This window comes from Stenella coeruleoalba, assembly GCF_951394435.1.
Source record: "Stenella coeruleoalba genome assembly, chromosome: 8".
Lineage (NCBI taxonomy): Eukaryota > Metazoa > Chordata > Mammalia > Artiodactyla > Delphinidae > Stenella > Stenella coeruleoalba.
This window is the reverse complement of record NC_137154.1, coordinates 46,825,052-46,850,537: the sequence shown is the minus strand read 5'-3', so window position 1 is coordinate 46,850,537 and position 25,486 is coordinate 46,825,052. Positions and strand designations below refer to the sequence as shown.

The following is a 25,486-nucleotide window of genomic DNA, read 5'->3' as shown; positions in this document are numbered from 1 at the left end:
AACATTCTTTCGGTTCTCACTATGTATCAGACCCTGAAATGGCACTACAGAATCTGATGAATAAGATGGCTTCCGTATGGGGTAGATAGTTACAGAAACAAGAAAATGCAGGAAAAATGATGGACTCTGGAGCAGGCAGCTCAACTGGAAGGAGGAGGAATGAGGAGAAAACTCCCGAGAGTAGGTGAAATCTGAGTATTTGAAGAATGAGTAGGCAGACAGGTGGGAGGAGTTAGAAGGGTATACCAGGGAAAGGATGCAAGAAAGCAAAGGCGTAAACTCGAAGCTTCCTTACGTGTTCTGAAAACTATTAGTAATTCGTTTTAGCTGGGCCATGGGATTGGTGACAGGACATAAAGTGATAAGGCAATGTAAGCAGGAACTAGGTTATGAGAAACTTGGATATAATTTCCAGTTAAACATGGCAGACGGAGCACACCCACTTATCTTTGCTTTCCCCAGACACCTCACAATAATGAAAATAAAAAGATAGAGTGTATCAACTAAAAGACTAGAGAGAATGGGAGAAAACATGACAGCAGACAACAAATGTCAAAATTTTATAAGATGCAACGTTATCCAATAGAAATATAAGGCCAGTCACATATGAATTTAAAATTTTCTAGTAGCCTCATTTAAAAAGTGAAAATAAACAGGTGAAGTTAATAATATACTTATTTAACCCCAAACACCCCAAGTATTATCACTTCCACATGTGTAGCACTAGTCACATTTCAATGGCTTAATAACCATGTGCCTAGTGGCTACCATATCCGGCCGTGCAGGTTTAGAGCATAAAAAGTGAAGTGCCTACAGAAAGAAAGACTCTAAGCAGCAAACAAATTCGGCCTTCAGGACCTATAAAGTACTAGGAGTTGGAAGCACTGAGTTCCTTTAAGGGCAGAAATGTGGAGTGGGACTGAATAAAGAAGGATTGGTTGAAAGTCTGTCAAGAAGCAGTTGATATCCTCCAAATCTGGCTCCTCAATTACTGCAGCCAGGTGGTTGCCCCTACTGGCATCACTCAGGCATCATCATCATTGGTATCATCAACAGCACTGAAAGTTACTGAGCACGTCCTATGTTCCAGGTGTTTTCCATATCATAACAATTGATTCTCCTAACAACTTTATGAAGTAAGAAATATGATGTACCCACTTTACAAATGAGAGAACTAAGGAACAGAAAGCCTAAGTAACTTGACAACAACTACACAATATACATTGGAAGTTATTGTTTGAATCCAGGCATGCTTACTCCAAGACTTGCTCTCTTAACCACCAGTTTTACTTTCTGGAACCAGAGATGCTCTGGACTCACAGACAGCAGGTGCAGCTTAGGAAGGTGAAGACTGATGGGATAGTCTAAGAGGTGCAGAGGAATCCCAGATCACCCCCCAAATTCTCACTCGGGTGACTGGATAGACATTGATTCCATATAACAAGATTTTGAGAACAGAAGAATCAGATCTGTGAGAAAGATGAGTTCAGATTTTGATGAGTTGAGTTTGAGGTTCCATGGAATGTCCATGCAGAGCTGTCCAGTTGGGTATACGGGTCCGAAGCTCAGAAGAGACATTTGGGCTGGAAACAAATATGGAAGTGATCAGCCCACCAATAGTAAATGAAGTCTGGGAGAAGATAACATTAGCAAGAATGCTCATGTAAATGATAAGAGGCCACAGTGGAAACTTAGGGTACACCCTTATGTTGAAATTCCCAAGTATGAGGACAGAAATGCAGTGGAAAAGAAGATACTGATCCAGGTGCTAAAATCTTGAATGAATGAGGAGTTACTGGAAGGATGAAAGGTGACAGGAACAGAGGGTGTAATAAGCACTCAGATGACACGCTCTTCTAAGAGTTGTAGTTTGTTTTCAGAGTAGTTGTAGCAGTGGCAGCAGCAGTCACTCGGAGGCATACTTCTAACTGCTTTACATGCATAAATCCTTTGATGATTATACAAAACTTCCTGAATAAATGCCAGCTCTTACTAGTAACTATTTGGTCTAATTCTATTTTTTATGGTTCTACACTCAGAACAAACCTCTTTTCCTTTCACTTGCAGTCCCACTGTCATGGAACTTGTAAATTACTCCCTAGCAGCTTCTCCTGTGTTGCTGGCATTCTTATCCCTGTGATAATCGCCTTCCCAATTCTCCTGCTTTAGCTCCTTTCTGCTTTCTTAACACCCAATTTCAGCACAGAAGCAAACTGCTCATGGGCCACAAGATCCAAGGAAGAGAACCTACCTTCCTCTGATGTGCAGTAAGCGGTCGAGAGGGGCTCTCTCAGCCTTAGGCCCAAAGAGAGGGGACCTCTGTTTGCCTCCTTCTCCTTGGAATCTATTTCCATTCTGCCTTGTGATGACCGGCGGGGCTCCCTGATATGAGGCCCTCGAGGCACTGCAGCTAGAGCAACTTAACTGCAGCTGCTTCCAACTGACACTGCCTAGGGGCCCCGAACTGTCCGTCCATGAGAGACACTGGAAAGTCACTCAGTGTAAAGTTGTCATATTCATAGTCATTGATCATAGTCTAACCTTTAGCCCTCTGTCAAACAGGCTGTTTACTTACTTCTATGACTTAGTGATTTTCAAACTTGACATTTTTCTGATGACAGATCTTGAATCCAGAAAGCACGGTAAGCAGAAGGCTTGGGACGTCAAGGGGAGGAGATAGAGTCAGAGTAAAATACGTACTGAGCAGTATCCAGTTGTTTCTGTTTCTCTGGGGAACTCTAACACAGTGACTTTAGCTATTTCCGAAAATGTATTTCCTCCTGTTATTGAGGCTTCTCCATCCCAGAGGAGATTCCAAGGATGTACCTTGGCAAGGAAGCATAGCAGCTCCACTGTAGAGTCACGGACCCTTATTAAAGGCAGGAATCAGGGTGGTGAGCAGGGAAGTGAGACCCAAATATCCAGAAAACTGAGCAAGGCCTGTAACTTCAAAGCCCAGAATGAAAAGGCTAAAGGAGGCAAGCAGGAGATGGGACAGGATACACCCAAGAGGGTACGTTGGACCAGGGCCTTGAGAGATGGATGGGATTTCTATCAGGGATAAGGGGGATGTGATAAACATCTGCCGGTTGTGGTTGTCCACAATCTTTTAAATAGCCTTTCTTTGTCAGATGTTAGACACATCTGAGAGAGAACCTCACTTTCTCAATGTAGAATCCAACAAACTATATTTCCCCTGGCCACTGGGGTGCAGATACATAACTCTGTTTCCCCAGTCAGATGTACCCATGCCTGATTTCGGTTTGGAAGTTATCTATGAGAGGAAACATCGATGCCTGGGCTGCCTTTTTTGACCGCCATAGGTGGTAGCAGAAGCGGAAGCTCCCACAGTTGGTGGCGGCCATCAGTAGCTTCCTAAAGGCAGAGCAGAGGCCACGCAGGTCTGGGGTCAGTGGTGGCAGAGTTCCCTTACTAGGCTAGTTCTGTGGAGTTTTCCCAAGGTAGTTCTGGGGGTTATTCCAAGCTCCAGAGCCCCAGCTTTCTCACCTGTGAAATGGAGATTATACCACCTGCTTCCCCTCCCTCCCTCCCTCCGTGAGCTAGCAAATGTGATGGAGCCTGGAAGGCAATTGTGTGTGAGACCAAAACAGCAGCAGGAGCTGCAGCTCAAAGCATGTCCAATGAAAGGAAATTGGAATCCGAAAAGGGAAGATGGTTTCAGAGGAAAACCTACAGGGAGGAAACCTCTAGAAGGCCCATATTCCTCACCCTAAAGCTCTACCCAACTGGGACTGTGTGGGTAAAGGTGAATGGCATGAGGACCCAGATTTCCTGGTGGCGAGGTGAGAATACCCTTACTGCTTTGCTACCAACACTCCTCGCTGGCCCCTGCCCCTGGTGACACAGAACAGAGAGAAGTCACAGTTGGATACCTTGGGCCTTTCTGCCTTCAATGAGAAGAAATAGTCTTTGGCTCCAATTAATTAAGCAAACTGATAGAAATTCCCTGCTTAAGTCACACTTTGCATATCCATAATCTCTGCACTACATTTTCTGTATACTTTGCCCCTGGGTAAAGAATGGTGAGCATTTAAATGCTTGCTCACATAATCTTGCTAAAGCACACTCCTGCCTATAAATATTCATGCCACTGCCAAAACATTTGCAAGCTTCCCCCAAAGGTGAAATGTGTGTAATGTACTTTGTCTTCTGGGTATAAATATTATCCAATACATTTTAGTTAATATGAATACACTAATTATTCCTGTAACCCTTTTAAAAAGGGTCATCTTCATGATGTGAATTTTTAAAAAATGTAATTACAGTAATTGGATACTTAATCTAATTAAAATTTGCTTTATCTTTAATGGGAATTTTTCTAAAGAGGCTGAATGACAATTGGCCTTTTGATAATGACTGTTTTCTTTCTGCAGGGAGAGCAAGTTGGTGAAAACTGGAGAACCAGGCAGTTTAGTGTCTGTCAGTGCCTTTTTCCTTACGACTCAAGTCCTTCTGTAGTGAATATGGGTTTGGGTAACTAAAGAGGGTAGAGGAAAGGACCAAGGGAATCTTTCCCATTCCAACAGTTGAAGCTACTCCCCTTCCTAGGAAGCAGCCCTCTGCTCCCCTGGACTAATGATTGGTCCACTCATGATTGGGCATGTGACCTAAGCCTGCTAGATCAGGGTTCCTCACAGGGCTTGCTGGAACTGGAGCTGGAAAAGCAGCAGCTCCACATTGCTTTGGGGGCCTTGGGGCTGGAAGGAGTTGTTGTGGATGTTATAGGTGCTCCCGTGTATCCCATTGGTCCACCCTTGAGGTCACCTGCTGACAGTTCCTACACAGAATTTGGGGTCTTGTGTCTCTCTGCATAAGGCCATTCTCTGGCTGGGGGAGCAAGGTAGGCCTGCTGGAGAGCTCCCATCCCCAGAGCAACTCTCAAACAATGAGACAGGGGAGCTGGGAGATAAATACCTCAGCTTCCTTGCTCCAGGTGGACAACCGGAGGGATTCTCTGCACATTCCTTCTGAGGCATCCCAGTGGAATTGGGCTCTACCTGCTCCAGCTGTGACTGCTCATCCACACGCCCATTTTGGGGCTTCTTCCCCTCCCTTGTCTCACTTCCCCACTCCCTCATCATGCTTCTTGAGATCATCTCCCAAATAGAGCAGTGCACCCAAACTCTTGCCTTGCAGTCTGCTTTCAGGGAGCCCAAACTAAGACAGATACACAGTTGGGGATTCCAGATAACTGTTTTCTCCACCATGTGGAATAGGCCTGTCTGAAGGAGGAGAGCGAAGCCAGAAGAAACAAGCAGAAAAGAGGCGGATGGAGAGCGAGCCTGGTGGTGTTGAATCCTGGTTCCACCCCCAAGACTCTCCTTGCTCCTGTTGCTTCCTTGATTCCTTGAGCTTCCCTGAATCTACCCCAGCTACGTGAGCCAATACATTCCTCCCATTTTTGGGGTGTGCATTAAGCTTACTTGAGTTGGACTTCTATCGCTTGCAACTGAAAGTATCATGACTCTTGCAACAAATAAGTGAATTTGCACACAAAGCATTCAGAAGAGAGCTTGCCTCAGATTAAATGCTGCTACCATCACTGCTACTATTATTCTTAAGTGCACATAGTTATTTTTCAATGTCTAACCTGCTTCTAGAAAGGACTAGGGATCAAGGACCTAGAGCCTAGAGAAGAGTCATAAAGAAGTCAGTTTAATTCTAGCTAATTTCCTCCCTTTGGGCTTTTTTCATAACTTGATTGGATTGATGCCCACTTTCTCTCTCACTGGGAGATATTTATGCAATCAGTAACTATAGCTTTACTGTCTTCTTATTGATCACTAACAACGAGCAATTAAATATCATTCTATTTTGTTTAAGGGCCACATTGGTTTTGCTGTAATTTTGTTACCAAATCTGAGTGGCGTAGACACTACTGCTCAGCATCAATGCCCAGTCAGGTTCAAGTCATGGCAGCTCTGACTGGCTGCAGGGTCACAGTAGGAATGTCATGAGCCCCACCCTCCAAAAAACATATTTAAAATTATATTTTATGACTGCACTGCTATAAAGACATGTATGTTAATATTATATATATATACATACATATATTATACATACATATATATACATATATTATTATTCTACCTAAAAATCCTTCTTTCCTTCTGACTTTAAGAGAAATTAAAGCATTTTAGTAATGTGGCTCCTGCTTTCTGTTTTCCATGACACATAACAGTTTTTAATTGTATCAAGCATCATATAAGTAAAATGTTGTCATTTTTAGAAAAGTTGCCAGCAGACGTGTTTGTATTCTAGGCAAGATGAAAGACTTGATCTTGGCAGAGGGAAAATGCGTCCAGAAATCTTCTGGTTAGGCAAAGGCAAGGTCCAGAGGGTCATCTGGACTGAGTTGAGACAAGACAAAGGGGCTTCTCAGAATAAATTCAAGTGATGTTTTCCTTCAATGAGATATTGTTATATTGCAAAATCTGGGGCTACTTTTGGTGGCCCAGAGACAGGAATTTGACAGCCTAGGGTCTGGGGAAGAGAAGGCAGGGTTTGAAGGCTGGTGATTTGTGGAGGAGCTTGGGCTAATAGAGAGTCAGCCAGGAAAGAGCTCCCTGGGATGGGCAATGCCTGGTGGCCTATGGATTTAATGCAGTGATATCCAGATTTTCCTCTTGCACTGATTCCTCTTATGATTTCTTCAAACCTTTAGAAAAGTCTGACACAACATGTGTCATTGGTGCTAGGGAATAAGGGAGGGGACTGTTCTCCACTCGGAGCAAGGAACTGTCATCTTGTAAGGCCAGGGCGGAGGCAGCAGCATTGAAGCAGTAGAGAATGCTAATCCCAACAGCCAAGGTGAATGGAGGGCTGTGGGTTGGCCTGGTGAATGCAGAGAAGTAGGCTGCAGTGTATCTGGTCAAGAATGCACCTGAGGCAAAGGCTGTTTCTCCCAAATGTACTGGAAGACAGTGATCCTTCAAGCGAAAGGGGCAGAGACAGGGGTTGGATCCTGCTATGAAGTTAGGGGGTCCCAGGCAGCCAGGGTTCGTAAATATCCTCACCTCTCTGAGTACATCTCCCGGGATGTCTCTTCCAGCTCCAGCCACACTGGCCTCCTTGCTGTCACTCACACGTGCCTGGGCAGTGCCACCCTGAGCCCTTACACTGTGCTCTCTGTTGGGATGGTCTTACCCCAACCATCTGCATGGCTTGACCCCTCACCTCCTTTAAGTCTTTGCTCAAATGTCACTTTTCTCAGTGAGATCTTCCTTGGCCAACGTTTTTAAGGTAAAACACCCCTTAGCCCCCCTGTTCTGCTTTATTTTCTTCCATGGCACTTGTCTTAGTCTGCTCGGGCTGCTGTAAGAAAGTTCCACGGACTTAGAGACAGCAGATCTGTATTTCTCAGAGCTCTGGAGACTGTAAGTCTGAGATCAGGGTGTTGGCAGATTTGGTGTCTAGTGAAAGCCTGCTTCCTGGTTCATGGATGACCGTCTTCTCTGTGTTCTCACAGGGTGGAAGAGGCAAGGGAGCTCTTTGGGGTCTCTTTTATAAAGGCACTAATCTCACTAATGAGATTATGACTTAATCACCTCCCAAAGTCTCCACCTCCAAGTACCATCACATTGGGGGTTAGGTTTCAGGGGGATGCAAACATTAAGTCTACAGCAGCAACTTATCACCTTCTGCTGCTTATTACTTTCATTTCTCTCCTGCCCCTCTCCTCTAGACTATAAGCTGCATGAGGGCAAGGAGTTTGCTTGTTTTTGCATACCCAGTGCCTAGAGCAGTGCCTGGTACATGGTAAATTTCAATAATATTTGGATGAATGAATGAAGATGATAATGTCTAGATTCTACAGACAAAGTGCTTTGGAAAAACTAAACTGATTGGAAATCAGTTTACATGCCTATTATATAACAGCTGAAAACCACAGTTGGGTAAATAAAGTGGGAACAGGTTTACAGTGAATGATTGATCATCCACATTCTTATGTTTGGCTTACATGGTGTTTACCATGCTGTGGCTGGGTGGTTTTTAAATGGTGTTCTGTAGAAATTCAGGTGCTGCTGGGCTTCCTTTGATGTTTGTTCTTAATTTTATTTTCAAATATATTTTTAACTATTTTGAGAATAGAACACGTACTCGAATGCAGTATATATTAAATTTGAATATACTGACAATTTCTGTTGTATTAACGAGCACTGTCAGGTTAACTCATTTAAAAAAAACTACAGCCTAAGGATAAAGATTCTTCATTCTTCTGCCATTTATATAAATATATTTGTATTTCTTAGAAATTGTGTTCATAAAAGGTGATAAGTTTGGAGTTCTTCATTTGTGACACTTTATTCAATAAGGAATGCAAACAGATAACTCTGGTGATTCTCTATTGGAAAATAAAAGTTTTCTACTGTTTACTTTCAAGCTTCTGAAACAGGTTAATTGAAGATTATCCTGAGGTTGAAAGGCAAACTTAAAATATGTTGCTGTCTTCACTACATTTCTCTGGCATCAGAATATTCTCACTACTATGCGATCAAAACAAAAGGCAGAAATAAATTGGGTGGCAAAACTGGTAAGTAGCAGAAACTCTCCTCAATAGCCCTTGTTTTCAATATTTTTTGAAATGGTAATTATTTGGGTGGTCTTCTTTTAATTTTGTTTTTCTTACGAAACTGATGCAGCTATGTGAATAAATAGTGTCACCACAAGGATACAGTCGCATGTTTTCATAAAGTTTTGGCACCTTATAGATCTTTACACTCTCCCTCACTTTCTGGGTTGATACAGCTGTTCATTCACATCAGCGTTTTGAATGTGGAAAGTTGAATCACTGGGGATTTTTTTTTTAAATTTTAAAACTGACAAATGTAAAATTCACTTTTTTTCCTATGAGTTTTATAGGTACGTAGATTCTTATAACCACCACCTCAGGATACAGAACAATTCCAACAACCCAGAGAACTCCTATGTGCTGCATCTTTGTCTTCAGATCCTCCCCCTACACCTTCTCCTGGCAACTACTTATCTGTTTTCTGTTTCTATGTTTTTGCCTTTTTCAGAATGTCTTATAAATGGAAAAATATAGTATGCGATATTTTGAGACCGAGTTCTCTCACTTAGCAAAATGCATTTGAGATTCATCCAAGTTGGTGTGTGTATCAGTAGTTCATTGCTTTTTGTTGCTGAGTGGTATTCTATTGTGTGGATACAGCAGAGTTTATTCATCTGTTGAAGAATATTTGAGTTGTTTTCAGTTTTTACCAATTAAGAAATGTTGCTATAAACATTTGTGTACAGGTTTTTGTACACAAATGTTTTGTACGTAGAGAAATGGCTTTCACTTCTCTAAGATAAATACAAAGAAATGGGATTCTGGGGACGTAGGTAACTGTGTGTTTCACTTTTAAAGAAACTGCCACACTATGTTTTCCAGAAGGCTGTATTATTTTGCTTTTCTACCAGGACTGTCTGAGAGTTCCAGTTGCTCCACATCCTCATCAGCACTTGATATTGTCAGTTTTTGTTTTTTAATTTTATCCATTCTTATCTATGTATACCAGAATGTCCCAATATTTTTAACTTATATTTATCTAATGACTAGTGTTGTTGAGCATTTTTCATGTGCTTATTTGGTAAAGTGTCTATTTAAAACTTTTGCCATTTAAACAATTGGGCTGTTTTCTTTTTGTTGAGTTTCAGAATTCTTTTCATATTCTGGGTACAAGCCATTTATCTGGTATATGATTTGCAAATATTTTCTGCCAATCTGTGGCTGATATTTTTCTTTTAAGAGTATCCTTCAAAGAGCAAAAGTTTCTAATTTTGATAAGGTCCAATTTATCAATATTTCCTCTTTTGGATTGTGTTTTTGATGTCATATCTGGGAACACTTTGCCTAACCCAAGGTCAAGAAGATTTTTTCCTACCTTTTCTTCTGTTTCTACATTTCTACATTTCTTCATTTAGGTGTATTACCAATTTTGAGTTAATTTTTTATATGGTTGCTTTTAATTCTTGACATTTCAAAATAATTGGTTGTTTTAATTATTTGATTTCCTTTTTTAAAGATAGTGATTTTGTTTTTATAAAACAAACATGTCTATTATAAGAAACAATACAGATACAAACAAGAAAGCTAATATCCACTCTGCTACCTGGAAGTAACTAGATTTTGTCAAAGAGGAGATTTTGCCTTGTTTATAGCCTGATTTATTAGCCTTTCCTATAAGGCTTTGGGGTTGTATGCTTAAGAAAGCTTTCCTTACTTTAAGCCTTATTTTTCCTTACTTTAAACAATATGCTATTAAATAACCAAGAGATCACTGAAGAGATCAAAGAGGAAATTAAAAAATACCTAGAAACATATGACAATGAAAACACAATGACCCAAAACCTATGGGATGCAGCAAAAGCCGTTCTAAGAGGGAAGTTTATAGCAATACAATCCTACCTCAAGAAACAAGAAATATCTCAAATAAACAACCTAACCTTACACTTAAAGCAATTAGAGAAAGAAAAACAACAAAAAAATCAGAGTTAGCAGAAGGAAAGAAATCATAAAGATCAGATCAGAAATAAATGAAAAAGAAATGAAGGAAACAATAGCAAAGATCAATAAAACTAAAAGCTGCTTCTTTGAGAAAATAAACAAAATTGATAAACCATTAGCCAGACTCATCAAGAGAAAAAGGGAGAAGACTTAAACCAACAGAACTAGAAATGAAAAAGGAGAAGTAACAACTGACACTGCAGAAATACAAAGGATCATGAGAGATTACTACAAGCAACTATATGCCAATAAAATGGACAACCTGGAAGAAATGGACAAATTCTTAGAAAAACACAACCTTCCAAGACTGAACCAGGAAGAAGTAGAAAATATAAACAGACCAATCACAAGCACTGAAACTGAGACTGTGATTAAAAATCTTCCAACAAACAAAAGCCCAGGACCAGATGGCTTCACAGGCGAATTCTATCAAACATTTAGAGAAGAGCTAACACCCATCTTTCTCAAACTCTTCCAAAATATAGCAGAGGGAGGAAAAATCCCAAACTCATTCTACGAGACCACCATCACCCTGATATGAAAACCAGAAAAAGATGTCACAAAAAAAGAAAACTACAGGCCAATATCTGTGATGAACATAGATGCAAAAATCCTCAACAAAATACTAGCAAACAGAATCCAACAGCACATTAAAAGGATCATACACCATGATCAAGTGGGGTTTATCCCAGGAATGCAAGGATTCTTCAATATATGCAAGTAAATCAATGTAATACACCATATTAATGAATTGAAGGATAAAAACCATATGATCATATGATCATCTCAATAGATGCAGAAAAAGCTTTTGACAAAATTCAACACCCATTTATGATAAAAACTCTCTAGAAAGTAGGCAAAGAGGGAACCTACTTCAACATAATAAAGGCCATATATGACAAACCCACAGCCAACATCGTTCTCAATGGTGAAAAACAGAAACCATTTCCTCTAAGATCAGGAACAAGACAAGGTTGCCCCCTCTCAGTGCTATTATTCAACATAGTTTTGGAAGTTTTAGCCACAGCAATCAGAGAAGATAAAGAAATAAAAGGAATCCAAATCAGAAAAGAAAAAGTAGAACTGTCAATGTTTGCATATGACATGATACTATTCATAGAGAATCCTAAAGATGCTACCAGAAAACTACTAGAGCTAATCAATGAATTTGGTAGAGTAGCAGGATGCAAAATTAATGCACAGAAATCTCTTGCATTCCTATACACTAATGATGAAAAATCTGAAAGAGAAATCAAGGAAACACTTCCATGTACCATTGCAACAAAAGAATAAAATACCTAGGAATAAACCTACCTAAGGAGACAAAAGACCTGTATGCATAAAACTATCAGACACTGATGAAAGAAATTAAAGATGATACAAACAGATGGAGAGATATACCATGTTCTTGGATTGGAAGAATCAACCTTGTGAAAATGACTATACTACCCAAAGCAATCCACAGATCAATGCAATCCCTATCAACTACCAATGGCATTTTTCACGGCACTAGAACAAAAAATTTCACAATTTGCATGAACACAAAAGACCCCGAAGAGCCAAAGCAATCTTGAGAAAGAAAAACGGAGCTGGAGGAATCAGGCTCCCTGACTTCAGACTATACTACAAAGCTACAGTCATCAAGACAGTATTGCACTGGCACAAAAACAAAAATATAGATCAATGGAATAGGATAGAAAGCCCAGAGATAAACCCACGCACATATGGTCATCTTTGATAAAGGAGGCAAGAGTATACAATGGAGAAAAGACAGCCTCTTCAATAAGTGGTGCTGGGAAAACTGGACAGCTACATGTAAAAGAATGAAATTAGAACACACCCTAACACCATACACAAAAATAAACTCAAAATGGATTAAAGACCTAAATGTAAGGCCAGACACTATAAAACTCTTAAGAGGAAAACATAGGCAGAATACTCTATGACATCACAGCAAGATCCTTTTTGACCCACCTCCTAGAGAAATGGAAATAAAAACAAAAATAAGCAAATGAGACCTAACGAAACTTAAAAGCTTTTGCATGGCAAAGGAAACCATAAACAAGACGAAAAGACAACCCTTAGAATGGGAGAAAATATTTGCAAACGAAGCAACTGACAGAGGATTAATCTCCAAAATATACAAGTAGCTCATGCAGCTCAATATCAAAAATACAACAACCCAATCCAAAAATGCGCAGAAGACCTTAATAGACATTTCTCCAAAGAAGATATGCAGATTGCCAACAAACACATGAAAAGATGCTCAACATCACTAATATTTAGAGAAATGCAAATCAAAACTACAATGAGGTATCACCTCACACCAGTCAGAGTGGCCATCATCAAAAAATCTACAAACAATAAATGCTGGAGAGGGTGTGGAGAAAAGGGAACCCTCTTGCACTGTTGGTGGGAATATAAATTGATACAGCCACTATGGGGAACAGTATGGAGGTTCCTTAAAAAATTAAAAATAGAACTACCATATGATCCAGCAATCCCACTACTGGGCATATACCCTGAGATAACCATAATTAAAAAATGTACCACAGTGTTCATTGCAGCTCTATGTACAGTAGCCAGGACATGGAAGCAACCTAAGTGTCCATCGACAGATGAATGGATAAAGAAGATGTTGCACATATATACAATGGAGTATTAGCCATAGAAGGAAACAAAACTGAGTTATTTGTAGTGAGGTGGATGGACCTAGAGTCTGTCATACAGAGTGAAGTCAGTCAGAAAGAGAAAAACAAATGCCGTATGCTAACACATATATATGGAATAAAAAAAAATGGTTCTGATGAACCTAGGGGCAGGACAAGAATAAAGACACAGACATAGAGAATGGAATTGAGGACACGGGGAGGGGGAAGGGTAAGCTGGGATGAAGTGAGAGAATGGCATGGACATATATACACTACCAAATATAAAATAGATAGCTAGTGGGAAGCAGCCGCATAGCACAGGGAGATCAGCCCAGTGCTTTGAGACCACCTAGAGGGGTGGGATAAAGAGGGTGGGAGGGAGATGCAAGAGGGAGGGGAGATGGGGATATACGTATGCATATAGCTGATTCACTTTGTTATACAGCAGAGACTAACACAACACTGTAAAGCAATTATACTCCAATAAAGATGTTAAAAAAAATAATGATTCTTTTTTTTACTACTCAGAGATATATGTAGCAGTTTCCACTTGCTCAGTCTCACAGCTGCAGGATGCATCTGCTCAGCCTAGTTCTTCAAATCCCAGTCTGGCCAGAGCTCTAGGCCCTCCCTCCACTTCAGTCAGTTTATAAATGCAAACTGCGATTGCCCACCAAGCCCCTCCTGGGCTTGCTGCTTCTGTTCCTGACTTGCTTCTGCTCGAATGCCATGCCCTGGTAGGTTACCAATTCTTGTCTCCATCACTTCTTCACAAATCTGCTTCTTCTCCTTTGGTTTTGGCATTTCCAATCCATCTCTATGTTGACCTGAGGCTTTCCTGCAGACTACGTTGGATTTGGCTCACTCCTTCAGATGGCTTCAGGCAGCTGGTACCCCAGTCCAGCCCTACCTGGTCAGCTCAGGAAGGAGGCTTGGGGAAAATGCCATCCTCAGGTTTCCCTGCAGACCCCCATGCACTCTCATTCCTCCTCCTTCTCATGCTCTCTCTACTGGGAGCATGCTGCCCTGAGTGGGTGCTTGGGGAGGTCTAGGTGGTCTCAGCCCTCAGCTTGGTAGAATGAGGACTTTCTGCAGCCCCGCTGGGAGCCCCCAAGGGGGATGGAGATGTGCTGCAGCTGCCACCTTTTTTTTACAGCTTTTCAACAATCTGTACTCTTGGGCCTTTTCGTTAAGAGGGAGTGTGGGAATACATATGATTTACAATATAAACAATATACACTGACATGATGGGAATGAATAAAAGATGAATAAATAAAAATGCAGGAAAAAGTAAGCCTCCTACCTTGGCCTTGCTCTGGGCAGCAAGGGGAACGGTAAGAACTCACAGCAGGACAGGGCAGTCAGTGACTGCTGCCTCAGCATTCTTCCTCACCAGAAGGCTAGGCGGCCTCCCTGCCCATCTCCTCTCCCAGAGCCCTCCTGCCTTCAAGCAGATCCTACATTAGGAGCTGACCTCTTCAAACTGGGGCAGGCTGGTGCACAGAAAAAGCACAGGACAGATACTAACTAGCATCACGACCTGGAGCATGTCAGCATCTCTCCCTCCTGCTACCCTCCAGGTCTTGCTTTCCCCATCCATAAGTGAAAGGATTAGACTAGATGTCCTCTGAGTCCTTCAAGAATGTGCTTTCGTAGTTCCTCTTATCTGAAAGCTCAGTGTGATGCACCCTATTTCTGGGCCTCAGTTTTCCCGTCCATAAAGTGGGGTTGTGGTGGGAGGTCTCAGAGGTCTCTTCCCTCTCTTCCCTGCTCTGCTACGTGGCTCTGACTCCCCTGACTTCCTTGCAGAGTTTACAAGCAGGGGCACACCCCACCCTGCCCCTCCCCTCCAGGCTTCATGTGCAGCTAGCTCTGGAATGGGCCTGGACCTGTGGGCTGGCAGCCCTTGGGCTGACTGGAAGCAGCATATCCATGTAGCCTCCCCGCCAGACCTATGACAGGTTGAGCCCTGTGGCCCTCTCTCCCTTGCCTGACCTCGTCTGGCATACCAGAGGGGACAGGCATCATCTTCTGCTGGAGGGGCCCCGTGCCCCAAATCTCCTGCTCTGTGCCTGTACCCCCATGCTCGGGACTGAATCCATCCTCAGGGAGCAACTATATAAGGTAGGGAGCTGGAGGCGAGGAACCCGAGACAAAGAGGGATGGGTACCCAGAGGGGGTATGAGAGAGGGTCTGGGAGGTCAGAGGAAGAGAAGGAGACTGGGACCTTCTGGCTGGGACTAGCAGGAGAGAGGGGCTTTCCTTGCACGGGACTTCTGGCTTGGGCCCAAATGCAGGGCAGCCCCCGGATCACTCCTCCATCCTCCCAGCAGATGGCACTGTGAGTATGGGAACCAAAGCAACAGTTTCTGGGATCACCAGCTGACAACTTTGCAGGCTAGAAAGCAGGAAGAGGACCACTGTCCCTCTTGTCAAAGAGCTGGATGACCAGATAAGGGGTCCTCTCTCTTGCTGAAGAGTCACCAACCCCCCTGGTGAGCTGCTAAGGGGAAGCTTGTCCAGGGGTGCTGGACCCGATGATGGCATGTCCCTTCTCTCTTTCCCAGGGGTCAGACCTACCTGCCCCGCCAGGCGCTTAGGCTACTGTGGGCCTGGGTGGGGTCAGGATTCACCACAGGCCCTCAGGATACCCCCACATGGGGGCAGCCACCCCTGTGTAGCTAGCTCTGCGGCCATAGCTCGGCCCCAGCTATCAGGTTAAAGCTGCTTCAGGCAGCTTTCCCCCGTCCATCCATTCCACCCATCTCCTAGCCCTGCAGCACGATTGGGTCGTGGGCCCTGAGCCTGTCCTCAGGGGCTCCTTCCCTAGGCACAACCCTATATGTCCCCCATGGTACCCTGAAGAATGGGGCCTAGAGAAGCAGATAACCGGCTCTTGTCATCCCACCCCTGGAACCCCACACTGGCTCCCAAGCCAGGACCAGAAAGAAGGTAATAGATGAATAGTGGTGGTGGTGGGGGGCCACTTGACTTTGGCTCTGAGGCCTCAGGTGGTAGAGGATAACTTTCTGTCTTACTCAGGGGTCTTTGGTGGGCAAGGAACAGAGCATCCCACGGAAGGGAGGCAAAAAAACAGGGAATCTGCATTTTCCAGCAACTCAGGGACAGGACCCTAACGATGCAAGGTGTCATGAGCCTGGGCTGGAAGGTTCCAGATCTTTTGTGGCTGGTCTTCATATTCCTCACTGCCATGCTCCATCACTAACCCTGCGAGTCTGCCCCTCCTCTCCCACACACCCTCTGTAGGCCTGTTGAGTTTCCAGCTCCTTTTAACTCATACTTTGTCGATTTCCGCTTGCCTTAACCCTCAATGGCCCTTCAGGACTCCTGGCCACACGCTCAACTGCAAGTCATTTCTGGATGCATCTTTTTTACTTTCTTGCTCCTGCTACTAAGTGATTTTCTCCATATTTTATAATCCAGATTTCCAAACACAAGAATCTGATTTGCCAGCTCCTGGTCAGATACCAAAGTCTTGTCCAGTTGCCTGTGTTGGGGGATTTACATAGCACAGCACTTGCTGCCTAGTGGGGGTGATATCAGACACTGGGATGGCGTGCAAGGGGGCTGCTTACAGTTGGGTGAGGGGTGCCCTGTACAAGGGTGTCTGGCTGAGGGGGCAAGTGGGGTTTAACGTTCCATCCACACTCTTTAGCAAGCCACACAGCTTTGTGTGGGGCTGCACCGACCTGGAGGAAGGGAGAAGAGGGTACCTCTAGCTGAAGAGAAGTAGCCCTGTGATGAGTCAGATACTGTGATCATCACATAATCTTTTTATTACTTAGGACAATGCACCTCTTATCTATTCTCCATGCCACCCTGTATCAGCTAGCCTTTGCTGCATAACAAACCAACTCTCCCTGCAATGGACTGAATGTTTGTGTCTCCTCCAAATTCACATATTGAAGCCCAATGTGCCCAGTGTCATGGCATTTGGAGGTAACACCTTTGGGAGATAATGAGGTCATGAGAGTGGAGCCCTCATGAGAGATTAGTGCCCTAATAAGAAGAGTCACAAAAGAGATGATCTCTCTATCTCTCCCACGTGTGAGGTTACAACAAGAAGGCAGCCATGTACAAACCAGAAAGAGATTTCTCATCAGTAACCAAATCAGCCAGCACTTGGATTTTGGACTTCCCAGCTTCTAGAACTCTGAGAAATAGGAGTTTGTTGTTTGAGCCACCCAGTCTATGGTCTTTTGTTATAGCAGCTCAAGCTGACTAAGACACTCCTCCAAATTAGTGACTTAAAATAGCAACCACTTATTATTGCTCATGAGTCCCTGGACTGGCTGGGTGGTTCTGCTGATTTGCACCTGGTTTCACTGATCTAGCCTAAGCTTCTTCATGTGTCTGCCTTCAGCTAGAGGCTTAGCTATGGGCTGGATGACCCAGGATGCCATCACTCAGAGCTGATAGTTCTGCTTCTGGACGTTGGCTGACTGTCAGTTGGGGGAACGGTGGCAATGGGCTATATGTCTCTCATCAACTAGCAAGGTACTCTGGACTTGCCCACGTGGCTGCTCAAGTTGGAAAGAAGCATGCAAGGCCTCTTTTGTTCTAGGTTCAGAATTCGTACGATGTCTCTTCTGCCGTGTCCTTTTGGCCAACAAGTCACAAAACTGTCTGAGATTCAAGGGTTAGGAAAAAGACTTTTGATGGGAGATGCTGCAAGTCACATTTCAAAATAGAGGAAATAGAGGAAGAATAATTTGCAGCCATTTTTGCAACCTACCACATGTCCCCAACTCTGACCACGATGTTCCTTTGCAGGCTGAGAAATCGTGACCAGAGAGGACCTAAGCATAGCTCAAGGGAGTTCTTATGGGCAGAGCATAAGAGACATAACAATGGGACTCCTCCTAAGTCTTGTATATTGACCCAGTGTTTTTAGATGTAGGCTTAACTGGGTGTTGATGGCAGGGAAGGAAACCATGGAGTTTCTTTTCACTAAGTGCCTCAACTTTGCTCTCACAATTCTTATAAATGAAATTCTCATAGCTGTCAATGGCTCCCTGAAACTTATGCCCCTTAGAACACACTCTTAGCCATCACAGGGGTGGGGGGAGAGGCTCTGATATCTATGGGGACCCACTCAATACCCTGGCCTTTCAGTGTTTCCACCTCCTTCTTCTATCTGCACATCACTCCATCCCTCACCTCCATGCTCCTTCTCTATAGGCGCACTCCTGACCTTGTCCTTACCCAAACTGCTTTATCTGTTGAAGCCTTATTCTCTAGTATTCCCCTGTGACCACGACCTGATACTTTCGGGGTATTCACACTTCCTTGCCCCTCCTTCTACTCTTTTGGTCCTTATTGTGCCTGGCAGCTCTTCAAGTCCTTCTTTTCCTAGAAGTCTTTCAGCCTTCTCCTGGCTTTAGTTCCTCTTGATCTTTCCAGCGATCCATCACTTTAACCACTGTCTTGTCAACACACTCAACCCCACTGACCTCTGTTTCCCCACTGCCCTAATCTTGGGTCAGTCCAAGCATTTATCATTCCTTCTCTGCATGCAAGGAGCTGAGTGCTACTGGGGACAATCAACCAAACACAAGGACCAGAATCCTATAAACTATAGGCTCTTTTCTGCCACACCCTCAACACTACCCATCCATCCCTCTGTTGGTCCCCAGTATGTCTATCTCTGGCTTTCTGCAGAAACTATTTCAGAATTTATTCCCTCTCCTTTAACCTCCCCTCACTCATATCAGAAAACTCTAAAGAATAGAAAACTTCATATGGAAACTCCTTTCATGCCCTTCTCTATCAATAACAAATTGCAACCTCTCCTGTCTATTGGCTTTCCCTCTATTTTTAAACTCCAGCTTTTCCTTCCTCTCCTAGTGAGCCACTTTGAAGATATGCCCACACCGATTGTCTCTTTAGGTTTAGTCTAGAGCGGACACAGAACATGGCTAACCTGTGGGTCTGGGTGCCATGTGGGAGCTCCTATTCGAGGCAAGGCAGAGGAAAGCTAAATCAGATCCCATTTCAGGAAAAATCAAAGCTCACGCACTAGAAACACCCAGAATACACTTGAAGTCCAAAAGGACAGTGGCAGGATCAGAGTTTGGGTTGTGGAGCAAGAGTTCAGAGTCACGTAAAATAGTGTCACAAAGTAAAGCAGATGAGGAAGGAATAAGGAATAAGAACAGATCTGGGTGATTTGTCTGAGCAGCCTCGGAACATCCAGATGATAATCTTTCCTGGCCTTTGGGTGCCATATGCCAAAGGGATGGGGTATAGGTTGACTTTAATGTGCGGGAGATGCAGGGTGAGGTCAGGCTTTCCCTGGATTCTCCCAGAGGAAGTGAGGATGTTCCTGAAAAGACAGGAGGTGGGTGGCGCCTTCTGCCTTCCTTCCCGGCCTATCCCTGTCACTGAGCTGTCGTGGTACCAATGTCTGCTAGTGTGACAGCCAGACTGAAAGTGGGAAGGAGGGAGACGGCAGAGTCTGGGGATTGTGACAGATGTCTTCCAGACCCCAAACGCCTTTCAGGACAGCATGTGGCACATAGTAGGCTCTCAGTTAATATTTGTTGAATGGATGATAAATGACTCAGGACACTCATGCATGTGTGAGAACGTCTGGAAGATGATTTGTCCCTTTGTTGCTTTCTTCCACCCATATAAGGTTGTTTACACTGTGGTTTCATGAAGACTCATGCTTTCTGTGTGGGTCCCAGAGGCCAGATGGGTTCTACCCTGTTCATACCACACTGGATCAATCCAGGCATAGCAGAGTTCTCCTCCTCTGTACCACCCCTTCCCAGGAGGCCGTGTGCTTTGATGGGAGGAGTTCTGGTCTCGGAACTAAACACTGGTGTTGTGGTCCTTTCATTGTCACTGACTTGTTGAATAAGCTTGAAAAGGTCACCTACTCTTGGGGCCTCAGTTTCCCCTGGGAATAATTATTTCTCCCTTTATAGGGTCATTGCAAAATTAAACAAGCTAATGAATTAAAGAGCTTTACAGATCATAAAACATGGTGCATGGGGGCAGGAATGTGATGGTAATGATACTGAGTGTGACATCCAAGATAAGTCAGGGTCTTAGCCAGGCAAAATATACAAGCTCTCTGAGGGCAGGGCATGTGGGTGATTCTCCTCTCACATCTCCCAGGACCCCGTAAGAGCAGTACATGGATGCCGAGTAGGTCATTGAATGGAACTGAATTTCTTTCTTCAGAAGACCCCTAGTAGTGACCTAGATCTAGAGGTTTTAGACCCAAAGAAGGCAAGGCTCTCCATCCTGCTATTCTCCAGGGATTAGCTCTTCCAGCTTTGGCACCCATCTACTCATCCGTCTGGGCCTCAAGGCAACGGCCTAGAATCTGAAGCCTCCCTCTTCACCAACTGCCTCCCCTGGACTCCCGTCATCATGGACTTCTACTGTCATCACTGTGTGCAATGTGCCTGGCAACACAAAGGGAAGGCGACGGGCAACACCAGCATCTGCTAATCAATCTCTCCCTTTTGAAACACTACTTAGTGCGGAACCAAAAGCAACATTTCTTGTTATTCAAAGCTATTCAATTGCATATAATTATGTGTCATTTTACAGTTTGCAATTTCTTAGCTATGTTTGACCAAAAATTGATAAATACATAAATCACAGTCCAACCCCACTGATTCATGCCATGCATGGGACTACGGGGCAGCCTCTGGACCTGCTGTATCAATGCCCACGTGGCTTTGCCTCCCTCCACAGCTGACCACTGAGGATGCTCAACCTCAGTCCCCTGGGCACTGCCACAGGGCAATGGTAAGAGAAGCAGCTGAGGTGTAGGTGGCTGTGAGAGGGCAGATTTAACGCAAGCCCAGAGAACAGACACGGGGCTCAGAGAGGAAGGACGCCCAGTCCCCAGAGAGGGAAGGATGCAGCACAAGGACTCTCTAGTGTTCATGGACACTTTACAGCCAGAAGTAGAGCCAGGGAGGCTCTACTTCTCCCAGCTGAAGCACGTGGCTCATGGTTCTTTTCACCCTCTTCTCCCTTTCTCTGTGCCTCCAAAATGACCTCTAGTCCTAGTGCTCTGCCTTGATAGTCATGTAGCTTCTGGGTCTATCTGCCCCCCATCCCACCCCTCCAGCCATGTCTGGCCCATATTTGACTCTGGAAATGAACCTGGTGTGGGTGGTCAGATTCGGAGAAGAGAACGTGAGGAGCCTCGGCCACGTGTTCGGTGGCTTAGCAGTAGCCAACCAGCCTGTTCCTGCACACCTTTCTGATACTGGAGCCTCAGACATCCCTGCAATCGGTTCTGGATGTATTCATCCATTTATTTAATAAGCATTACCTGAGCACACAATATATACCAGGTTCATTTTGACTTTTTTTTTTGCGGTACGCGGGCCTCTCACTGTTGTGGCCTCTCCCGTTGCGGAGCAACAGGCTCTGGACGTGCAGGCCCAGCAGCCATGGCTCATGGACCCAGCTGCTCCACGGCATGTGGGATCTTCCCGGACCGGGTCATGAACCCGCGTCCCCTGCATCGGCAGGCGGACTCTCAACCACTGCGCCACCAGGGAAGCCCCCCATTTTGACCATTTTTGTTGATTGAAACACGAAATACTTGTGGGAACATTTGGATAAGAGGTACAGCATCAGAATTGGATGCCTATGGAATCAGAGCTCTTGGTCGTCCAAAGATGGCACCTGGCCCCACTTACTTGCTCCGTAATTTGGGTAAATTATTTAATTTCTCTGTGCCTCATTTTCCTAATGTGTAATATGGAGAGAGTAACAACAATGGTAAGGGCGTGGTAAGAGTTAAATGAGATCTGAGGTTGAACAATATGAAATTGCCACCAGCTGGCTGCTTCTGAACTACAAAAACACTCATGTCATATGGTTTTAACCCAAGTGCTTAGCACAAGACCTGGTGCAGAGCAGCTGCTTAGTAAGTAGTGCCTTTGCTTCTTCTTATCCAGAATGTACAAGCCTCATGGTGAGTCCCCTTACCTCGACTATTTGTCTAGAGCTGATATTTGGAGACGAAGGTCTTTCTAGCACCACCAGGAAGGTTTTGACTCAAGGTTTACACACTCGGTGGATTAGTTTTAATTACGACTAGGGACAATCGCGATAGAGCAGGCAGTGATTGCCACAGTTAAAAACTAGCCAAGGAGCTACCTAATTGTGCCTAGAAGTTGGCATTTCTTTAGGTCTTATTCAAAGTGGAACACATCAGTTAAATATGAAGTTAACCACTAATGCTAATTAATACCCTCAATTATTTTAACAGAGTTGCCGTTCTAGGAAATCATAATGGAATGGGAATTGTCTCTATGCTTAACCACAGATAACATGTCCATTAATCACAAGGATATTTTTTTCAAGAGTCAGGAAGAGGCAGTAGCAGGAGCAAGTTCACTGTGGGCAGAGAAGAATGCAGGTCTCAGTCCTAGAGGGGCAAAAAGGGGAGTGGGAGGTGGAATGAGAGTCAGCTTTCCAGAAAGCTTGAATCCAGGAGGAACACAGAGCCCGGCACCACGGCCATGGACAAAGCCCTCCTTTCTCTGCATTTTTTTCTCTTGAGTGAGCTACTCAGGCAACACTGTCACTGGAAGCATCAAAGACCCTACCGTGCCAGAAACCAGCCCGCCTAACCTCGTGCGGGCCTCCTCCTACAGCAGTGCTGGTCTCCGCTCTGATGCAGAACACCTTGTCTGCAAGGCAGCCTTCTCAGGGCTTCTTGGGTTTCCTCAACGCCCTAGGGCTCTCCCTGCATTTCCTCCGACCAGGGCCCAATTCCTAGCTGTCTCGGAAGCGAGGCAAGGCTGCTAGCTCTGTAGTCCCCTGGGGCTTTCCGGCTTGGAAGAGCAAAGACATACTGGTACCTGCTGCAGCTGCAGGCCCCTTCCTATTTTTCCTCACCTCCCTCCTCCAGCATGTTTCCTGTCCTTAGAGTATGACTGGGACCCTGAATTCCCTTTGGCTTTTACCAAAGAGGCTATATTTTAATTTACAGCTGAGTGGCAAACAGAAAGCAAAAATACACTGCGGTTTGCCAGTCATTGCCTTGGAGCTGGAAAGTCCCACCCCACATGTTGCACGTGAGGCAATGGAGGCTCAGAGAAGGGGAGGGGCTCGTCCAAGGTCACACAGTGAGTCTCTTTCCCTTGCTCTAATAAGCTTTTCTTTCCACAGTTCTGTATTAAGTGCCAAACTGTAGGCCACCCCCAGAGAAGAAGAAGAAGAGAACCAATCTCAAAGCCTGCATCTCAGCCATAGAGCCCTCTGTGTTACGAGGCCCTAGGGAAACGCAACCCCCCAAGTTTGAAGTGAGGAGGCCCCCTCTTGAAAAATCAGTTAAAATGCCTTCCTTTATGCACATGCCAACTTTGACTTCAAAAAGACTTTATTCCCAAGGATAAACAACCCCATGTTTGTGTAATATAATTAAGTGAAGGCATCTTTAAATGTCATACTAGCTTGTGCCCATTTTAAATTGTTATGCATCAACAGAACTTAACGAGATAGCCAAGCCTTCCCCTTGCTGTGAGACCGAGATAAGCCACGGCACTGTGGGCCCTTTAATAGATTGCCAAAATAAAGCATTTTCTATGCAAATTATTCATGCAGTGGGACAGCTAATCGCTTGCCAAGAGCCTGCCCACGCCTCTCTGCAATTAGTCTGCAAAGTTGAGGGAGCTCCAAACTCTGTAGGGGCACTCAGGGCTCCTGCTTCTCTGGCTCATTTTCAGGTGAGCTGGACTTTCTTTCCGCTGGTGGTGGGGCCTGGACTCCCCCGCCATGGAGACCGGTGAGGGGTGTGAGAGGGTGGGCAGCAGGTAGATGGGTAAAGAGAAAGGGAGCTTCTGGAGTGCCATCCCAGCCCGGCACCTGACTTCATGTGTGTAGTGTGTACTTGGGCCGCCTCAGTTTCTTCATCTGTAACTTGGGGTGAACGCTGGCCTGAGGTTCCCAGTAGCCTAGTGTTTCAAGGAAAAGTGGCAAAGGGGATTGCGAGTAAGCTCAGCCTTTTTCCTGCTCTAGGAAGAACTCACTTTGGGCTTGCAGGAAGCCAGAGATTCAAGATCAGAAGAGGGATTTGGAGTCAGGAAAACCTGCAGGGTCCCAGCCTGCTATAACTCACATCCTGGCAACTGTCATCGTAGACATAGGAAGTCTGTGTGGCAGCCAAAGAAGAGTCCGGATAATTTAACCAATGATTAGCGCTCCCCCCAACTCTCACACAAACCAACCAGCCCTCTCTGCCCCGCCCAAGTCTGTCTCTGAGTCTCTCACTGTCTCTCTCCCACCAACAACTCGCTATGGAGGGCTCTCCAAAGGGGGCCAGCATTCAGTGACCTCTCGAAAGGTCTAGTGTTCCCAGAGTACCTTGTACCTACCAGTGCTCAAGGCACACACTTCAGTGGGAATTTGTGCATTTAATTCTCCCCCACCGCAGGTGATTCTAAGACAGCTAGCGGTGGGAACTCTTGAAACCAGAGCAGATATGATCTGGGAAAGGAAGACTGGGGTATCTTGCTCTTGCACCAGCTTGTGCAGGGCAGCACCCCCCGACCTGGGATCACACGTTCACTCCCCAAAGGGGATGAGGCCAAGACTCCACACCACCTTTGGCCTCCAATCCCAAGATCCGACGACATGGGTGGAACCTGAGTTGCCCAAAAGAGCAGACTTGCTCTGTGAGGGATCAAGGGGCACCGTGAGGGCAAAGGTCATGTGTGTGCACGTATGTTCAGAGAAGGGAGGGACTGTTTTTGGTGTTTTGGGCAGCTTCAGAAGCTAACTGCTCACTTGGTAGGTTAGGGCCTGGGTTAATCCATGGGTTCTCAAGTTAGTGGTTTGCTTACTTAACAGAAAGTTATTTTTCTTATCAGGGTTTGTTCACACATCAAACTGGCAGCCATTTAACCTAGCAGAGTGATGGACGACGGGTACTTGCCTTCGATATTCTTCGACAGCCTTTCGATGCCACCAAGAGCCGCAGAGAAGTCGCCGACGAAGGGATCATTCGGTTGAAAACTTGAGTATCAGCTGCGCTCCTTCCCTTGCTGCGTGCCGGTGACTCCCACGCAGACGGAGCACGTCCGAGCCTCCCCAAGGCCCGGGGTGGCTCTAGAAATGCCTGTTGACCCTCCCACACAGAGGTCAAGGCCCAGAAGGCCCCGGGTTCTCAAGGCGGAAATGACCTGGGAGGAGCAGCCCTTGAGCCCTCGCTGCTGAGCCTCATTTAAGGCAGAGAGACGGCTCGGATTGGCTGCTTGCTGCTTCCCTCCCTCTCTCATCAGCCATTCGACCCCACCTG

The 25,486-nt window shown here is 44.9% G+C and overlaps 1 protein-coding gene across 1 annotated transcript in view; it reads right to left on the bottom strand.

Moving 5' to 3' along the window:
* RIC3 (RIC3 acetylcholine receptor chaperone) overlaps positions 1-25,243 on the bottom strand; it is an 82,784-nt gene extending 57,541 nt beyond the window's left edge. Inside the window, exon 1 of the mRNA XM_079928729.1 lies at positions 25,124-25,243. The gene's annotated coding sequence lies outside the window, so the exon portion shown is untranslated. The remainder of the gene's footprint in view (positions 1-25,123) is intronic.
* Positions 25,244-25,486: the final 243 nt, after the last annotated feature.